The following is an 18,299-nucleotide window of genomic DNA, read 5'->3' as shown; positions in this document are numbered from 1 at the left end:
AACGGCAACACCCCTTCCTCCTCCCTTCCTCCGTTTCTCCCTTCCTTCGCACACACACACACCCAACCCCTAAGGGCCTATTCCCTAACCCACGCACCCTTAGACAATATTGTCATTGATTCAAACTGAAACCCAAAGCGAATCCATACAATCTACTTTCAAAGGCTTTCTCTTTATGTATGTTATACTATAGCATGTATATACAGACTTATTTTTGTATTAACAGATGGAGCATTTCACTTATTACATGCAAAATGTTACAAGCTCATGAAATATTTGCAAAACAAAACTTAAAGCAAAATATATTTCAATATTCAGAAATGAGTTTTCATTTTTGAATATATATAAATAAAAGTATTTATTATTTATTTTAAAATCAAAATAAAGTTTCTTTATTATTATTTCAAAATTAAATTAGTTTATTTTTATTTTTGTTTACTCAAATTTTGTTGCACCTTGTATAATATTTTATTTGTTAGTTTAGGAAAATTCGAATAAGTTATTTTCTGTTCTTCAAAATTTAAGTATTCAAAAGGAACCTAAATTTTTTGTATATCGAAATGGAAATATAATTCTCTTTGCTCAACATTGTCAGCAACTTTTGCCAAATTTTAATATTTTCTCTGTATTCGATTTATATTATTAGTCCGAAATGCGTTGTATTTTCTTATAAAAATAATATTTACTTATTTTTGGTTGCCAAAATTGATCAGCAAATTATATTGGTACATTTTCTTGCTAATTTTTCTAAACTTTAATTATATAAAAACTTTAATTATAGTAATTATACTAAGTTGTCCATTTAAATAATACCTATATTTTGGTATTAACTCAAATTTGTCTATTATATTATCATTTTTGCATTGGATGTTCAACCATTCTTATAATTGTATATTATATTTATACATTTATTTGTTCAAACTTATCTGCTATTTATATTTTACTTTTAGTTACTACAATACTCCGAAATAAGTTAAAGAATTTTATATGTTTTGTTTGAACTTTTTTGCTATATATTTAAAAATTAAATTAAATTAATTTTCGCTTGTTAATTTTGCAATATATTCTAATATTTAATTTGATTACTTTAATTGTTAGAGTATAGAATAGTTGCGCGTATTCACGCAACAATTTCTTCATGTTGGACTCACTCATACAGATGCATTTTGTAGATTCTCGCACACTGTTAGTTTGCTTTCTATGCTGATGATATACACATGGGTGTTAATAAAAATTGTATTGAGTTAATACAGCAACAAAAGAGGGTGGCATTCACACACACACACCAAGCCACACACACCATCGTAGCTTGAAGGCATAAATATTTATCTGATTGTTGCAGCGATATGCGTATAGTAAAGTACAGTATAGTATATAGTATAGTATGTGCTGAATTTTCATGATTTTAATCAGTGCTATATAATATGGTGGCCCATGCCTCGGCTAATACCTTAATAAATGTTATAGGTTTTTCATTCAACGCATTTATAAATATCGTATGCACAAACACACACGCATTTCTGCTGCTGCATGCGTATTTTTTTTTTCTTCTTTTTTTGCTCCTTTTTATCATATCACACAAAACAACCTTATACATACAATTTATTTTTATATGGTCAACGTTTCAGTTTTTTTTTTGCCTGAGAGATTTAACAACAATTCGAGTAATATTATTGAACAATAGCCAACATATTATGCGTGCACTCGATTGTGTGCACTGAGCTAATGAAGCCATCAGATATTCAGAACAGAACAGAAACAGAAACACAAACCGAAACCGAAACCGAACAGAACACAAATACTACATTCATCTCCATTAGACTAGTTTGCATTACGTTCATAACTGCATTCGAATGTGATTGATTCAATTTCTGCAAAAAAAAAAACACAGATTTCATTGTTCAAATACAATATTGCAAAAGAAGAAAAACCACAAAAAATTAAGCTCTTCATTTTAACCTAAACTCTAGACAAAAGCGAATCAAATTTCACCATTTATCAAATTTTACATTTTATATTTCATATTTAATACACTTTTAGTAGTTTAGTTAGCAGTTTTAAGAATTTGTCAGTCGTAAAATAAATTTCTAGACGATTTACTTCAACTAATATATATTTATTATATAGTTTTGTATGAAACTTGAATTCGCATAAAAAAATAAAATGGATTCAAAATTAAGATTTTCAAAGCTCAACTAATCACAAACGAAGAATGTTTCGCTTGTGCAACTTTATATGAACAAAGCAACTTTATTGTTTATTTCTTGCTCTGAAAAATAGTTTATGAACAAAATAGTATTTTAACACATGGAACCGTAACACAATTTAAAACCCTTTAAGAAAGTCTAAGCTCAAATCAAAAATATATTTAACACAGATCACAACTTGCACTGACAAAGAGTTTGAAAATCAAAACTGAGCTCAACTGCCTGAAGTTTGCACTTGTCGATGGTATTTATAAACAAAAGTTTGCCCATTTTGAATACGTTATTATTGAGTACTACTCTATACACTATAAAGTGTGTGCATTAAGTTTGATAAACACTCGGTTACAACAACAAACAAGTAAGAAAGCTACAGTCGAGTGTGCTCGACTGTGAAATACCCGCTACCCATTTTGAATAAAAGCAATATATTGCGGTAATAATCTCAAAATATTAAAAATAAATATGCATGTATTTCCGATCGGAATTTGAACTCCAGCACCACCGACCGCGTGGTTAAAAAAAAAAAAAGTTTGTACTTCGAGCGGGTTCGAACCCGGGCACCACAACATACGCGGCTTGCACTCTTCCACCTGAGCTATCGCATTGCTCAAGAACCCTTATGCATACAGATGCTAATATAGACGAGCATGTACATACGTATACGCATACATACAATACATACATAGCAGGCGGTTTTGCTCATACAAAATATTTCTTTAACAAAATCCACAATTTTTATTTATAATTGTTGTAAATACGATTAAAAAAAAAAATTTTGTACCCCGAGCGGACTCGAACCCGAGTCCCCCGACTACCACAGCAGTAATAAGCTTGCACTCTACCAATAGAGCTATCGCAGTGTCTCTTGCATACATATACAAATATAGAGGCGAGCATGTATATACATACGTATACGCATACATACAACACATACATAGAAGGCGTTTTTGCCCATACAAAACTATTTCTTTAATAACTTCTACAATTTTTATCTGATCGCAACCAAATTTTCAGCAATCATAAATGCTATAGTTATTATTGTATATACCAAAATTCGTAATTCTAGCTTTACAATTACGCTTGTTATTCGATTTTTTTGATTTGCGGGGGCGGAAGTGAGCGTGGCAAAAATTTGAAACAAACTTGATCTGCGTGCAAACATAACAAATGCTGTCGAAAAAAAATTATTGCTCTATCTCTTATAGTCTCTGAGATCTAGGTGTTCATACGGACAGACGGACAGACACACAGACGGACAGACGGACATGGCTAGATCGTCTCGGCTGTTGACGCTGATCAAGAATATATATACTTTATAGGGTCGGAGATGCCTCCTTCTACCTGTTACATACATTTCCTGCCGGCACAAAGTTATAATACCCTTCTACCCTATGGGTAGCGGGTATAAAAAGTGACTCATACTTTTTGGGGTAAGTTAAAGAAGGAAATCCATTGTCTAAGGATGAGGATGGCACTATTAGCTATTTATGTTCGTACGTGTGGCAAACTCGGTGAGAATGTTACTAATATCCACTACCCTCGACTTCCTCTCTCTCTCTCTCTCTATCTCTTAACAGCGTCTGTCTCCCTATGCGTTTTTCGTCTCCGTGTTTTGTGTGTGGATGGTGTAACAATTTGGTGCCCCATGTGTTTTTATGTTTGGCCACAATTGATTTGTAATCTTGGTAAACAGGATTTAACAGATTAGACGTGTAACAAGCGACCGATAATCACACAACACGCACACAAACACACACACACACACACATACATACTCAAACACACACACACGCATTCAGGCAAACACACATGTCAGAGGACCTCTTCAATTTTGGTTGTCTCTTTTTTGCCGTTGCTTTATTTGTGCTCTACGCCACACACACATACACATGCACACACACACGCACAGAAGTATGTGGTCATGGAGAATGCCACCGCAACTTGACGTTGCGACGTCATAAGGGAAGCCCAAAATGTGGCAACAGGGCGAATTTCTAGCATAGACTCGATAAGAACTAGAAGCACTCTAATACAATATTTAATAATGATAATATAATACATTAATATCAGTTTTTCAATTATTATTATATAAAACATAAAATATGAATTTTAAATAATTCTTTTTAAATTCCAAAACAAAAATTTGCAAAAAAAAAAAAAATTTCATTTTCAATGATTCTATTCAAAACTCGAAAATATCGCATATATGACAGTCAGGAAACTTTCATTTTAAAATTAACAAATTGCCAATTTCATTAATTTTTTATAAAACATAAATAATGAATATAAAATAATCCAATTTTTGTCAATATTCTAAATAAAAATTTTTAAAATAATATTGAATTTTCAATGTATCAGTTTTTTACTTCATTAGAAAAATCGAAAATATCAAAAATAATTAAATTAAGCAATTTTCATCCGGAAATCCAAAATATATAATAAAACAAAAACTGTTCTTTTACAAAATTGCAATTTTTTTCAATTTTCAAAACAAAATTTGTTAATTCGAAATTTGAATTTTCTATTTCGAATTTCTACTTCAAGAAGTGAAAATATCAAATTAAACTAAATTAAACAACTTCCATTTTTAAATTAAAGAATAATCATTAAATAATCAGTTTTATTGATTATCTTTATTATGTATAACATAAAATATGGATTTAATATTTAATCCTAAAAAAAATTTGTAAAATACCATTAAAATTTCAATAATTTCTTTCAATAATTCTTTTAAATCAATTGGGTAACTTTTATTGCAAATTACAAAATTTAAATCATCAGATTCTTTATGAATTTAATCTAAAGTTATCAATTTTGTTATTTCCTAATTCTACTTTCTATACACAAAATTTGCATGTCTTTGAATAATTTTGCTTAAAATATTTCCCAACAACTAATAAAACTTCTACTAACAGAACTTAAGTAGCATCTTCAATCAATCCTTTTGTTTACCTAAAAATTTTGAACAATACAAAAAATTGTGTTCGTTTACATTATTAATAATATCAATTAGTAATATTGTATTAACATTCTCTTAAAAAAAATTCCATTGAATATTTTATGATTATTACGATAATCATTAAAGTTTATAATACATTTGATAAGTTATTATAAATAATAAATACAACTAAAAAATAATTAAATTAAGAATTTTATTAAAAAATGTTTAGACAAATTTATATTTGATTATTTCAGAGATAATTTATATTAATATTAATTAATTTTATATTATTTTTGCTGCTGCTGACATTAAATTGATTTGCTTGCCAAAAACCGAAAATAAAAATAAATTCAAGGCATATTTTCGAAGTAATCGAATAAAATCGTTCGGTTAAGATGTATCGAAAAGATTGTTTGTTTTTCTATGAACAAATGAATTAACTATCAAATTGATTTGTTTGTCTGCCGAAATTCTAAGGTATTCTGGCAACACACAACGATTATCATCACTTCACTATGAATGCGTCGAAAACAAAACAGTAAAATACACACACACACACAGACAGAGAGAGGGAGAGAGAGAGAGAGAGAGATGATGGGAATTTTGTATGATTGACACTTAATGCAGCTTTTAACATCGTTAGGATTGTCGTCCTGTTCGTATGTGTGTGTGTGTGTGTGTGTTTGTTCGTTCGGCCAACAGATTTCAGGCTCTAATCTTTGGCTTTGGTCGGTAGTATTTCTTTGGTTTTTGTTTGACTTTCAGCTGGCTGCCAATTAGCCGCCTAACGAGTGTGAGAGAGCTCAATGTCCTCCAACCATTCCGCTTTTGGCCGCTTTTTCCCACACGGTCACCAGATGTGTCTCATTCCTCACCCGAAATCACAATTTTAGCATTTGTCAACGTTAATTGATGATGAGCACTCTTTTAGTGACCACTGTACAGTGAGTCAGTCAGTCAGTGAGTCAGTGTGCGGCAATCAGTCGGTCAATCAGTGAGTCAGTCAGTCAGTCAGTCAGTCAGTGAGTTAGTTGGTCAGTCGTTGACACCGGTGGCCTTTCATTTAATTTATGTCAATGCCTCATTTTGATAACTGCCCCAGAAGCAGGTGGAAATGTTTGGCTCTAATGAAGCGGCAACCAGTCGAATACATTCATACATACAAACACATATGTGAACACTGTGAATACATTCAATCTGCTATTAACGACCATTTGCAATTTAGATTATGACCGTGAGCTACAAATTTTCTCTGATGCACGAGAGAAACTCGCCTAATTACCCATTCGGTGTCTGTCGCAAAAGCGAAGAGACGGAGATGATTATAAATGAATATTACTATCGAAAATCGTAATTATTTATTTGCTTGATTACATGGTATGGAATTTAAGCAGTGTTTGATTTAACTTTGATTTATTAATAACATAAATAATTACGAGAATTTCATCATTAAAATTTGAACAACGTTTTTCAATTAAATAACAATATAATATTTAAAAACATAGTCTATCGTCGTTTACAACTGTATGTATGTGTTTCAAATGAAGAGAGAGAGTCCAGAAAAATTTAATCTTTAGTTTAACTTAGCGAAAAAAAACCAGAATAGAGAACATAACATACAATGCTGGTTCAAGATTAGACGCACTTTTAGTTATATTAAAATATGTTTAATACTTATTATTTTGATTATGATTGAAGTGATGTTGATATTCAAAAGCATTTGGTATTTAATGATACTTTATATATGATAATGAAATGATTATACAAATTTGTCGAAATTGTATTTTTGAAACATTTTCCTAAAGGTACTCAAAATATATAGAAATTTGTCAAAATTGTATTTTTCATAGATTTTCCTAAAGGTACTCAAAATATGATGTATTTGAATAAACGCTCTTTTTGTAAAAGAAGTTTCTTTTTGGGTGTTAATATTTGGATTATTAGAAATAGAAAATAAAACGGAAATTATTTTCTCCTTTGTTGGCAATAACTTCATTTTCCCGATCCTTCAGAGAATGTTTCACGAATTTTTGTAGTTGAAGGAATTCTCATCCAAATTACGTTGAATAGCTTCAGTTGATGTTTCCTTAACTTCTTAATGCCATCCTCCTTCGTATAACTTCTGTTTTAACCCGCCCAAACATTTTCAATTACGTTAAGATCTGAAGAATATGGTGGCCTGATAATGATAATAATATATGGACTCGTATGTATTTTGTATGTTATGTTGCCCGTTAAGGAATCAGTAAAAATATAGTTCATTTTAGGATTTACTTAATAATTTCTTACACACTTTTGCTTAAGCTCGAACATCATCGACAATTACAATCGAAAGTGATTTATTTTGAAATTCAAAAATTCAATTTAAAGAGATGTCACTAATTTTAAGTATAATTTAAAAAGCCAATAAGTAATTGAAATGAAATGAAAGTTCACCGATATCCACGCTCAACAATTACCAATAATTTTATTAACAAATTAAGCAAATACATATATATGTATATAACATATAGTTCGGATAAAGTGCCAACAATATCATATTAAAAACAAATAAAATGCAACATTTTCGGAAACGCGAATAAAACTAATTGAATTGCCATCGCGTTTTGGGAATTGTTTTGTGCAATTGTCTACACAACATTTTGTGCCAGGTGCCACAAAGCGAGCAAAGCGAGTTTGAGTTTGAGTTTCGAGTATTTTATTTTGGTAGCGATAAAAATTTCAGGCAATTATCTCCGGCCTGTAACCCATTGAGGACTCGACTCGTCGAGCAACTTCAACGCCAGCCAACTGCAATTTCAAACTATACAAAACCCAAAACCAACTCTGGTAGCAACATTTTTGGGAAACCCGAAAAATACGCAGCGAATATATCGAACCAAATTTGGCAGAAGCGTTGTGTGTGTGTGTGTGTGTTTCTCTATGTGGGTGGTAATCAAACGCTTAATTAATATGACACATCAGCACACACACACACACACACACACAGACACACATAAGCATTGGGGACAGTGGCCACCGCAATGGGAAACTCTAGTCGAGGCTACAAAGAGAACCGCACGGACGAAGGCACCGGAGATGGAGGGAAATGAGGAGGCATCGCGTTTTGGTTTGGTTTTGGTGGAGAGAGGGAGACAGAGAGGGGGGGGGGAAGAGGAGAAGAGGCAATGAAGAGCGCCCATTGGCAATTTTCAAATGTCTGCTGATTTTTGGTGGCAACGCGCGGTCGCCTGGCAACGTTTTTCGGTTTGGCATATTACTGATAACAGTCCTGGCAAATGGACGACCAACAACAACAAAAACAACAACAGCAACAAGAACAGTAACAACAACAACAACAGCAGTAGGAGCACGGTAATAACAACGGGACCAAGCTCGAAGGCTTCGGATTCTCCGTAATTGCTTCATAATTGAACAATTATGCAAACGTGATTGAAGTGATTATAGGGCCACTTATGCGCCACTGTTTATGTCCACGTCCCCGATTCCCGATTCCCGATTCCTGATTCCTGATTCTCTGATCCCAGATACCCGATTTGCCCGATTCCTGTTTATGTTTCCGTCTCATTTCACCGCAGTCCGCCACAGCAGCCGCAGTCTGTGCAAATCTCAATCAAAAACGCACACAATGTGTCGCTTTAACCACACTCTAAATACATCAACCAACTCCGACTATTGTTGTCCATTCTCAATGAAGTATAAGGCACTAGAGATTATTTCATTTTTGCGCCTCTGCTGTCTACAATTTATAGTCTCTTTACTGTGTCTACGTTAAAAGGTGAAGCATTGGATATATTTCACTTTTTGTTAAATTCAACTACCTAAAGTGACTTTTATTTTGAGCAGCTTTAAAATTAAAATTTTATAAAATACAATTTTCTTAAATTTGTTTAAATAAAAATTTAAATATTGAATATTTAAAGTATCACAAAATACCAATTGTTTTTGCTTTTCAATTTAATTTCAATCCTCATTAAAAATATAAATATTAATCCAATTTTAAAGCAAACAAAAGTGCGTCTAAGATCATTAGGGGTTTAGTATGAGCTGAATATATTATATTTAGCTAGCTACAAGGCATTGACAGAGTAATTAGCTGGTAATCGATTTGTGTAAAAGTAAAGTCCATGCCAAAAAATTGCTTTTAATCTTTTCATATTCAGTGTGTGTGTTTGTGAAGACGCCGGACCGAGAAATTAGAGTTGGATGTAATAAGTGGACAGGTTCAAACAGCTGAACTTCTGAAAAATTGCCACCAGCTTGCTTAGAAGGTTTTTGATCAACTGTTGCTGAACAGTTGCGCAGAATTACAACAAGTTGACAAAAGTCGAAAAAGTCATTGCCAAAAATTTGACTATATCAACGCCATATGAAGTGTGTGTGCTTGACTAGGCGGCGGACCGAGAAATTCGTGTGGTTGGATGAGCAAAGTAGGCGTGGTCAAGCAGGCAAGCTTCACAAAGATCGTCCCCAGCAAGCCTATGACGTTTTTGATCAACTGTTGCCGAACAGTTGTCACTCTTACTCAACGGTTGTACTGAACCTCAGAGCATTACAGGCAATCACTTAATAAATGATCAAGTGTGAAAATGGCTTGCCAAAAATTTGACTGAATGTGCTTCATATTCTGTGTGTGTCTTTGACTAGGCGGCGGACCAAGATATTAGTAAAGGCAGATCAACTAAGTGGGCGTGGCTGAGTAAGAGAACTTAACAAAGAATCTTTAATTGAGAATTTCATGTTCAAATGTGTGTGTCTGCATCTAATGAATTGCTACTCAACAGTTTAGTTTCTACTCAACTATTACTCAACAGTGGACCACTTTTTGAAGACTTTGCATTTTATCGAGTGTGAAAATGGCATGCCAAAAATTTTAATCTATGTCTACCAAATTGTGTATGCCAACTTGACTAAGCGTCGGACCGAGATATCGGTAAAGGCGGATCCGCTTAGTGGGCGTGGTCAGGCGAAATACCCTTAGCAAGGTTCTCCTAAAGTGCTTAGGGAACTTTTAGCCCACTGTTGCTAAGCAGTTGTGACTATTACTAAACAGTTGAGCAGAACTAAAAGGCTGAGCAAGCTGCTGGTCACTTAGTTGAATATGTGACTAAAAAAAAGTCGATGCCAAAAATTTGACTATATCTACGCCATATTCAGTGTCTAAGTCTGACTAGGCGGCGGACCGAGATATTAGAGTGGGCGGACGAGTTAAGTGGGCGTGGTCAGGCAGGCGAGCTTCACATAGATTGCCATCAGCTTGCTCAGGAGGTTTGTGATCAACTGTTGCTGAACAGTTGTCCCTCTAACTAAACAGTTCTGCAGAACCTCAATAAAGGGATCAAGTGTGAAAATGGCTTGCCAAAAATTTGACTTTATGTATGGGAAATATGTGTGTTTGTGCTTGACTAGGCGGCGGACCGAGACTTTAGTGAAGTTGGACCGGCTAAGTGGGCGTGGGCAGGCAGGCGGGCTTCACACTTTGTGAAGCTAGCTCAATTTCGTGCTTCTACTTTTAACTGTTGCTCAACAGTTGAGCAGAAATACAAGGCATTTAAGAAATTAGCTGCTGGTAATCGTCAATCATCAATCAACAATCTCGCAATGTGTGAAAAAGTCATTGCCAAAAATTTTAAAGTATATCTGCCATATGCAGTGTGAGTGTTCGACTAGGCGGCGGACCAAGAAAATAAAGTATGCGGATCAGCTAAGTGGGCGTGGTCAGGAAGAAGAGCTTCACAAAGATTGCTTAGCTTGATTAGATGGTTTTCAATCAGCTGTTGTTCAACAGTTGTGCAGAATTATATCAAGTTCGCAAGCTTTGCTTAGTTCTAAAAGTGCGTAGAGGTCATTGCCTATAATTCAACAAAATATCTTTTAATCGAATGAGTATGACGTTCTTTGTTGTTAAGTGCCAACTAATTTGTAGGCTTGGTTTTATATATTACATTTAACATTTTGAATTTTCTTAGAATTATAATTTTAATTATTATAGATGACTCAAATCTGACAATAAAAAAGCGTCTTCATTAAGTCAGTGTTTTACTTATTAAGACATAATTTTGTATATTTCAATAAATCAAAAACATATTTTTGACGTCAAGTAACATATGCCTTTATATATTTCATTTTAATTTTTTGAGTTTTTATAGAACTTTAATTTTAATTATTTTCGATGATTAAACTCGGATGGTATATAGTACTTCTTCATTGAGTCAGCAATATACAAACATTAACAAAAATATAAAAAGAATGCAAGTATTATATGCAAATTCTAGTGAATATAATTATGCGTAATGTGTGCGCGGTATTTCGGCAAGTGCTCAAAAAAAAGAGATTTCTTCAAATGGTTTACATCATGTTTTCAGGGATTTCCTTTGGCCACTTTATCTTTTACACTCTGATACAAGATAGTAAACTACACTATAAAGGCTTTTCGATTCTTTTTTTTCCTCTTTATGTGTAAAGTCTTTGCAGTTCGTGATTCAATGTAATTCGGAGTGTGATAAAACCGACTTAAGCGATTTGTGCAGCTTAGAAAGTCATAAAGTCACAGAAACGGGGGACGAAACGAGTAACGAGAAACGAACGACAAGGGTTTGGGAGGCAAGCAATTGCCAAAATTCTAGAGCGAATGACTTGACTTATGAAGAGGAAATTTGTTATGCGCGGGAAACAAATAAAAAGGGAAAACGCCAAAAGCAAAAACAATCGCAAAAAAGGCAAATCAAAGCGCGTTGCGAGGCGAGGCGAGGCGAGGCGACAAACACGCCCAGCACTCTAAATGGATCTAGCAAATGGGAATGGGACCTCATACTGAGATGGAGGCTGAGACTAAGGCTGCGACTGCGGCTAGAACTCAGACTTAGCTCGTAACTGAAACTGGGCGTTGCAACGAAACAAACAACAACAAACGGGGTGAAAGAAAAAAGAAGAAAAAAAAAAAGAGGGAAATGGTAGGAAAACACTTGAAATGCGTCTTTATTTTGTGGTATGCTTATTTTTTATTATTTTTACTATTATTACCATACTTGCTTCGTTTTACTGCAGAAATTGTTTATGAATTGGAAAATTAAATTTCTAACTGTCGCTTCCCAGCATGTGCGTGAGTATGTGTGAGCGTGTGTGTGTGTGTGTGTTTATTTGCTTGTGGAAAGTTCAATTCAAATTGCATGCTCCGCAGCACAACACACAATCAGTAAACCCTACTCTGGCATATCTACGATATATGTACATATACTCACATACTTACTACACACACACACTCACACACACACTCACACACACACACAACAAGCCTTCTAGAACTCCGCCAAAGTTTCATTTGAATTTGACTATTGTTTCTTTCGTCTGCTCCAAATGGAACAACTTTTTGTTGCTTCTCCATCACGAGGGCAGAACGCCAACAACACCACCGCCAACAACAACAACAACATCATCATCATCATCATCATCATCATCATCATCATCATCATCAACAAGAACAACAACAGCTAGTTGACATAACATTAAAAAATGAAACCTTGTCAAAGCAAAAATAAAACACTTTTTACCATTTGCCTCATTTTGTTCTGCTTTTCATATTTGTTATGTTTATATGTAAATATATATTTGTTTTGATATAGGCAAGTGCCAAAGGTGTTTTCGACTCTCACTGCTTTCTCAAATATCGATCGATAGCCTATGTGATCGATATTCGACGAGAGTTATATTGAAACTCTCAATATTCGAATATTTTTGAGCTCTCGATAGTCATCGATAGTTATTTTGGAACCCCCGATAGTCAGCGATAATTATTCGATAGACGTCTACATAAATACATATTTGGTTTTTGTTATTTAAAGAAAAAAAAATAATATTTATTTTAGAGGTTCTAATTTCTTAATCACAGCTCGTATGCGTAATATACCACAATGTAATGGTGTCTATTTTAAAAATATACCACAAAAAATATACGAATGTGGTATATTACTCTTCCGAGAGAAATATAAAGAAATATAAAGATTCAGCTCGTATAATTAATATTTTAATATACTGCACTATGCAAGCGCGGTAGATTACTCATACGAAAAATATACTCTTGGGCAGTGTGGTATATTACTCATACGCGCTGTGATCAAGCATTTATGCATTTATTAGCTGCAGAAAATAAACTAATTTAAATTCAAAGACAATCTGGTATATTTTGGTATATTTTATTTTGTATGTTATTTATGGTATATTTTAAATGTAATAATATATCAGTATCTGGTATATCTTAGTATATTTTATTTGGTATGTTATTTATAGTATATTTAAAATCTAGTATCAGTATACCAAATATATCCATTGGTACATTTTAGTATTTTTTCGGTATTTTATTTTGGTATATTTCAATAATTATACCGCGCTGTTTTTCTTTTATTCAAAATGCGTAGTGAGTATCTCACAGTCAAGCACACTCGGATGTAACTTTTTTACTTGTTCTTAAGCTGATTAAGCAAAACTTTTCTTTGCTTTAAACCCATATTACTACAATTATGAATTCTTCATACGAAGAGTCAATTTTTTGTATTGTTTTTTACACACTTTTAATGTAAGCAAAATAACCTCCCATAGTTCAAAACTAAGTTTTCTATTTTAACAATTTTGCAAAAACATTCACACTCATAAAAGAGACATTGAATTTTGCACAACTCATAAAGATTTAATAAACTGATAAGCAAGATTGAAACCACCAAAAACATTTGTAAAATTTGTAAGATTATCGAGACTATTTAAATTGCGTTGTATTAATTAGATAACAGTGTTGATTGCCCAATGTAAAGTAAAGTCAACATTCTTTGTGTATAGTGACAACAATAGTTGCACAGCAATTCGAATTGACAACACACAACAAGGCCGGCAAATGAGTTTTGGTTCATTGGAGCAAAGCACGTTGCGAGCGAAGGGTCCAAACAGCAGCAGCACTAGTCCGACTTGCAGATATATATGTATATATACAATAAAAAGAGGAGCATATATATTATTCCCATCGCAGCTATCTATTTGAGTCCAACCATTCAGCTGTCATTTCATTATTTATACTGCTGATTAAATTTCCGCTTATACTCATTAAGTTCCATTGTGAAACCACTTCCGTTGCCAGCTATCGTCACCGTCATCGACATCGGCATCGACGTCGCCGTCGTCGTCGTCACCGTGGCCATCAGCAGGAGCAGGAGCAGAAGCAGGAGACTAGCTAAGGGAGACAGATACAGTTATAAAGGCACGGAGACTACTTGTATTTGGATGTAAAGTGGAAGGCCGGAGCTGCTATCGGGTGTCCGTGTCGAGGATAACAATTAAACTAATTAAATCGACGCCCGAGCTGTAAAGGCAAAAATGTTTTCTAGGTGCGAAAACTTACGAAACACTTCAAAAATGTTGTGCCCACAATTAACAAGATAACAGAGAGACAAGAGACCACACAGCACCGAATGGTACGCAAATGAACGAACGCACTGTGCGGAATGGAATGAAACCAAAGCAAGGCAAGGCAAAGCAAAGCAAAGTCAAGGCAAAAGCCAAAGCAAAACCAGAAACCAACAAAAAGAATCAACTTGCAAAAGACAATCTAAGTTTAGCCATGATTTCTTATGATAACGTCCGCTTTACAGCTTTTACAGAATCGCACAGCGCAAATTAATTAAATAAACAAAAAAAATAAGTAACACAGAGACAGACAGAGACAGAGACAGAGAGCGAGAGAGAGAGAGAGAGGGAATAACATTTGCATGTTGCACGTGACATAAACTCCACAGCTTTTGTGTCGCGACGACGAAGTTGAAGAACAAACAAAAACGCTTCTACTATTTGCAATAAACGGAAGTTGACATTAGTGAAACGAGCTTTAGGATTTTACACTAAATGGAATTCAATAAAATCGACAAATAATCAATAAAATGTATAAATTTTGTCGCATATCCTTCGCATATTCATTAATTACCAAATATCATAGCAGCGACAGTTTTTTTTTTTAATTCTTAAGACTTTCTTTAATAAATATTACATTTTTTATGTATTTCCAATATTAAGTAAGTCTTAATTCTATTTAGAGATGGTTCAAACTTTATTTTACAGACTTCAAACAATTTTAAATTGCTCCTCAATTTTTTGTCATTCAAATTGTTTTATTACAAAAAAATCAAATTATATTAAATACATTTTTAAATTGTTTATTCCTTTTTTTTCTTTCACATTTTTCCGCCACTAGTATGAAAATTCAATTTAATAAACTTTAAATATGTTTGTCAATCATTTAATACACATTTTTTTCTAAGAAAAAAAAAAACAATTTTTATGAAATACATTTTTAATTTGTTATTAATTTTTTTGCTTACATTCTTCGGACATGAAAATTGTGCTTAATGAATTTTTAATGTTTTTGTTCATATTTTTCTAACACAAATAATTTTTTTTTACTATTAAATTTAATTTAATAAATTTTGAATTCGTTTGTTTTTCATATACATTTTTCTGTTACAAGTAGATCAATTTTTATGAAATACATTTTTAAATTATTTACCAGTTTTTTCGTCACAATTAAAAAACCCTAATATAATAAATTTATAATTTATTGTCAATTTTTTTATTCAAATTTGTATTTTTCCAACAATTTACATAACTATCAAATTTTATTTTACATATTTTAAATTTTTTGTTTGTCAATTTTTTCATTCACTTTTTGCTATTACTAATAATTTTGATTAACCATTAAATACATTTCTAGTATTTTGCATTAAGTTTTACCATCAATTTATATTGAATAAATTTTTAATTTGCTTATTAATTTTGTCATTCTTATATTTCTATTACAAACAAGAAATATTTATTTCAAAATATTCTGCATAACTAATATTTTTTAAGTACACACAAATTTGCAAATGTTGTGTTATAATCAAACACACTTAGCTTAAGTTGTTAGTCGCAATAAGATAAGATAAGTAAGATGACAATTGTTAATGGAATTAAAGTTTGTTTTGTCTAAACACGCATAAAATGCTAATTGCATTTCATAATTGATTTGGAATTGCAGCAAGCAAAAATACCACCTGCTTAATCCTTAATCCAATGAAGTAAGTAGATGAAACGCACAGCTACGAGTAGCTGTTGTTAGTTACCCTGAAAATGATCCAAAAATAGGATAAATATTGTACATTGCCAAATTGACGAAATTGTTGAAGCAGGCATTTAACTAAACAAATTGGCATTAAATGCATTAAAAGCGGCAGCACTTTCGTTCATTCAAATGTATGCGAAAGTGTTAATCCAATCCGATGATGATGATGATGATGCGCATAGTAAATAAATGTTGAATTACTGAAATTGCTTTGAAGACAATTTAAAGACTGTTTGGATGGCTGCACATCAATATTAATTGGTTGCATTGAAGTTTATCACAAATTACGATCACGTCACGCGTACATTGCCAACTGACATAAAAACTCGCACACAAACACAGAGAGACACACACACACACACTTAGGAAGAGAATACAGATTCAAAGACATGTATAACCAGTTGGCTGCTAGCGATAAATACCCACCCAGTGTCATTATCCTTTTAACTTGCTCTCGGAATACGGCCAAACAGCCGCCGCCAGGTTGAGCGCGTTAATATGTCACACACATGCACACACATAGAGACACACACACACACACACACATACATACCAAGAAGCATACATATGCGCACATGAAGCACGTGCCCATTGCCAAAAACTTTACACCCAAGCACAAACACACACACACACACACACATAGATGCAGAAGCAGCAGCAGCGAACAAACCCACAGAAGACAAACCCCCGCAGACCCAGACAGACAGTCAGACGGACAGAGGGAGACAGACGACAGAGAGACAGAGAGACTGAGAGACAGAGAGACACTTAAGGGCGAGGAAGGGTAAAGCCAACTTTTAACTGCCTGCGTCGTGACATTAGCCAAAGGTGCGCCGACTTGGTTGTTGTCTTCGCTAGTGATGCGCTCATCTCGCGCACAAACCCAGCTATCAACTATCAACTATCGCAGTGCAGCACAAGAATTTATCAAGTATACGACTAGTGGGAAAAGTTGCTTGAAAAAGTAAATCAAATAAATAATAATCAAATACTTAATATGAGTTTGTTTCAAATACTAAATCAACTAAATAATTATGAAATATTCAATAATAATTATCAAGTATACGACTAGTGGAAAAAGTTCTTTGAAATAGTAAATCAAATATATAATAATCAAATACTTTGTACGAGTTTGTTTTAAATACTAAATCAAATAAATAATTATGAAATATTCAATAATAATTATCAAGTAAAAAGTTGCTTGAAATAGTAAATCAAATAGATAAATAGTAATCAAATATTTCATATTAATTATAAATTTTCAATAATTCAAAATTTATTTCAAACTTTATCTGAATATTTAGCCATATTTATTGCTTGAAATAGTAAATCACATGAATAATACTGAAATGCTTAATAATAATTATCGAGTATACGACTAGTGTACGCTTTTGCTTAAAATAGTAAATCAAATAAATACTAATCAAATATTTCGAATTAATTAATAAATTTAGTCAAAATTTGTAACCAAGAAATAAAATACAATATTTCAAATTTATTATAAATTGTACAAAATTGTAAATCAAGTATACGACTAGTTTATAAATTCGCAAAAAAAGGAAATCAAATAAATAATACTGAAATGCTCAATAATAATTATCGAATAATTTACGAATTTAGGAATTTGCTTAAAAAGTCAATTACTAAATAAATCAAATATTTAATAATAATTATCATGTATACGACTGGTGTACGCATCTGCTTGAAATATCAAAATAAATAATAAAAAATTTAAATGCAGTTATAAAATTTAGTTCAAATAAGCTATGTAACTTTTTCACAATATTTAAAAATGATTATAAATTTCACGAAATATTTAGCAAGTATACGACGAGTGTACGCATTTACTTAAAATAATCAATAAATTGTATTAAATGAATATACAAAAATTGCTACATATTCATAAAATATTTATAAAATAGAGCCTCATTTGTTTTTTTATTACTTAAAATTAAACATTTTTACAGATAAAGTAGAAAAATCTAAAAAAAATAAAATATATTGTAATTAGGGT

Source organism: Drosophila sulfurigaster, chromosome X, assembly GCF_023558435.1.
Source record: "Drosophila sulfurigaster albostrigata strain 15112-1811.04 chromosome X, ASM2355843v2, whole genome shotgun sequence".
Classification (NCBI taxonomy): domain Eukaryota; kingdom Metazoa; phylum Arthropoda; class Insecta; order Diptera; family Drosophilidae; genus Drosophila; species Drosophila sulfurigaster.
Note: the sequence above shows the minus strand (reverse complement) of the source record.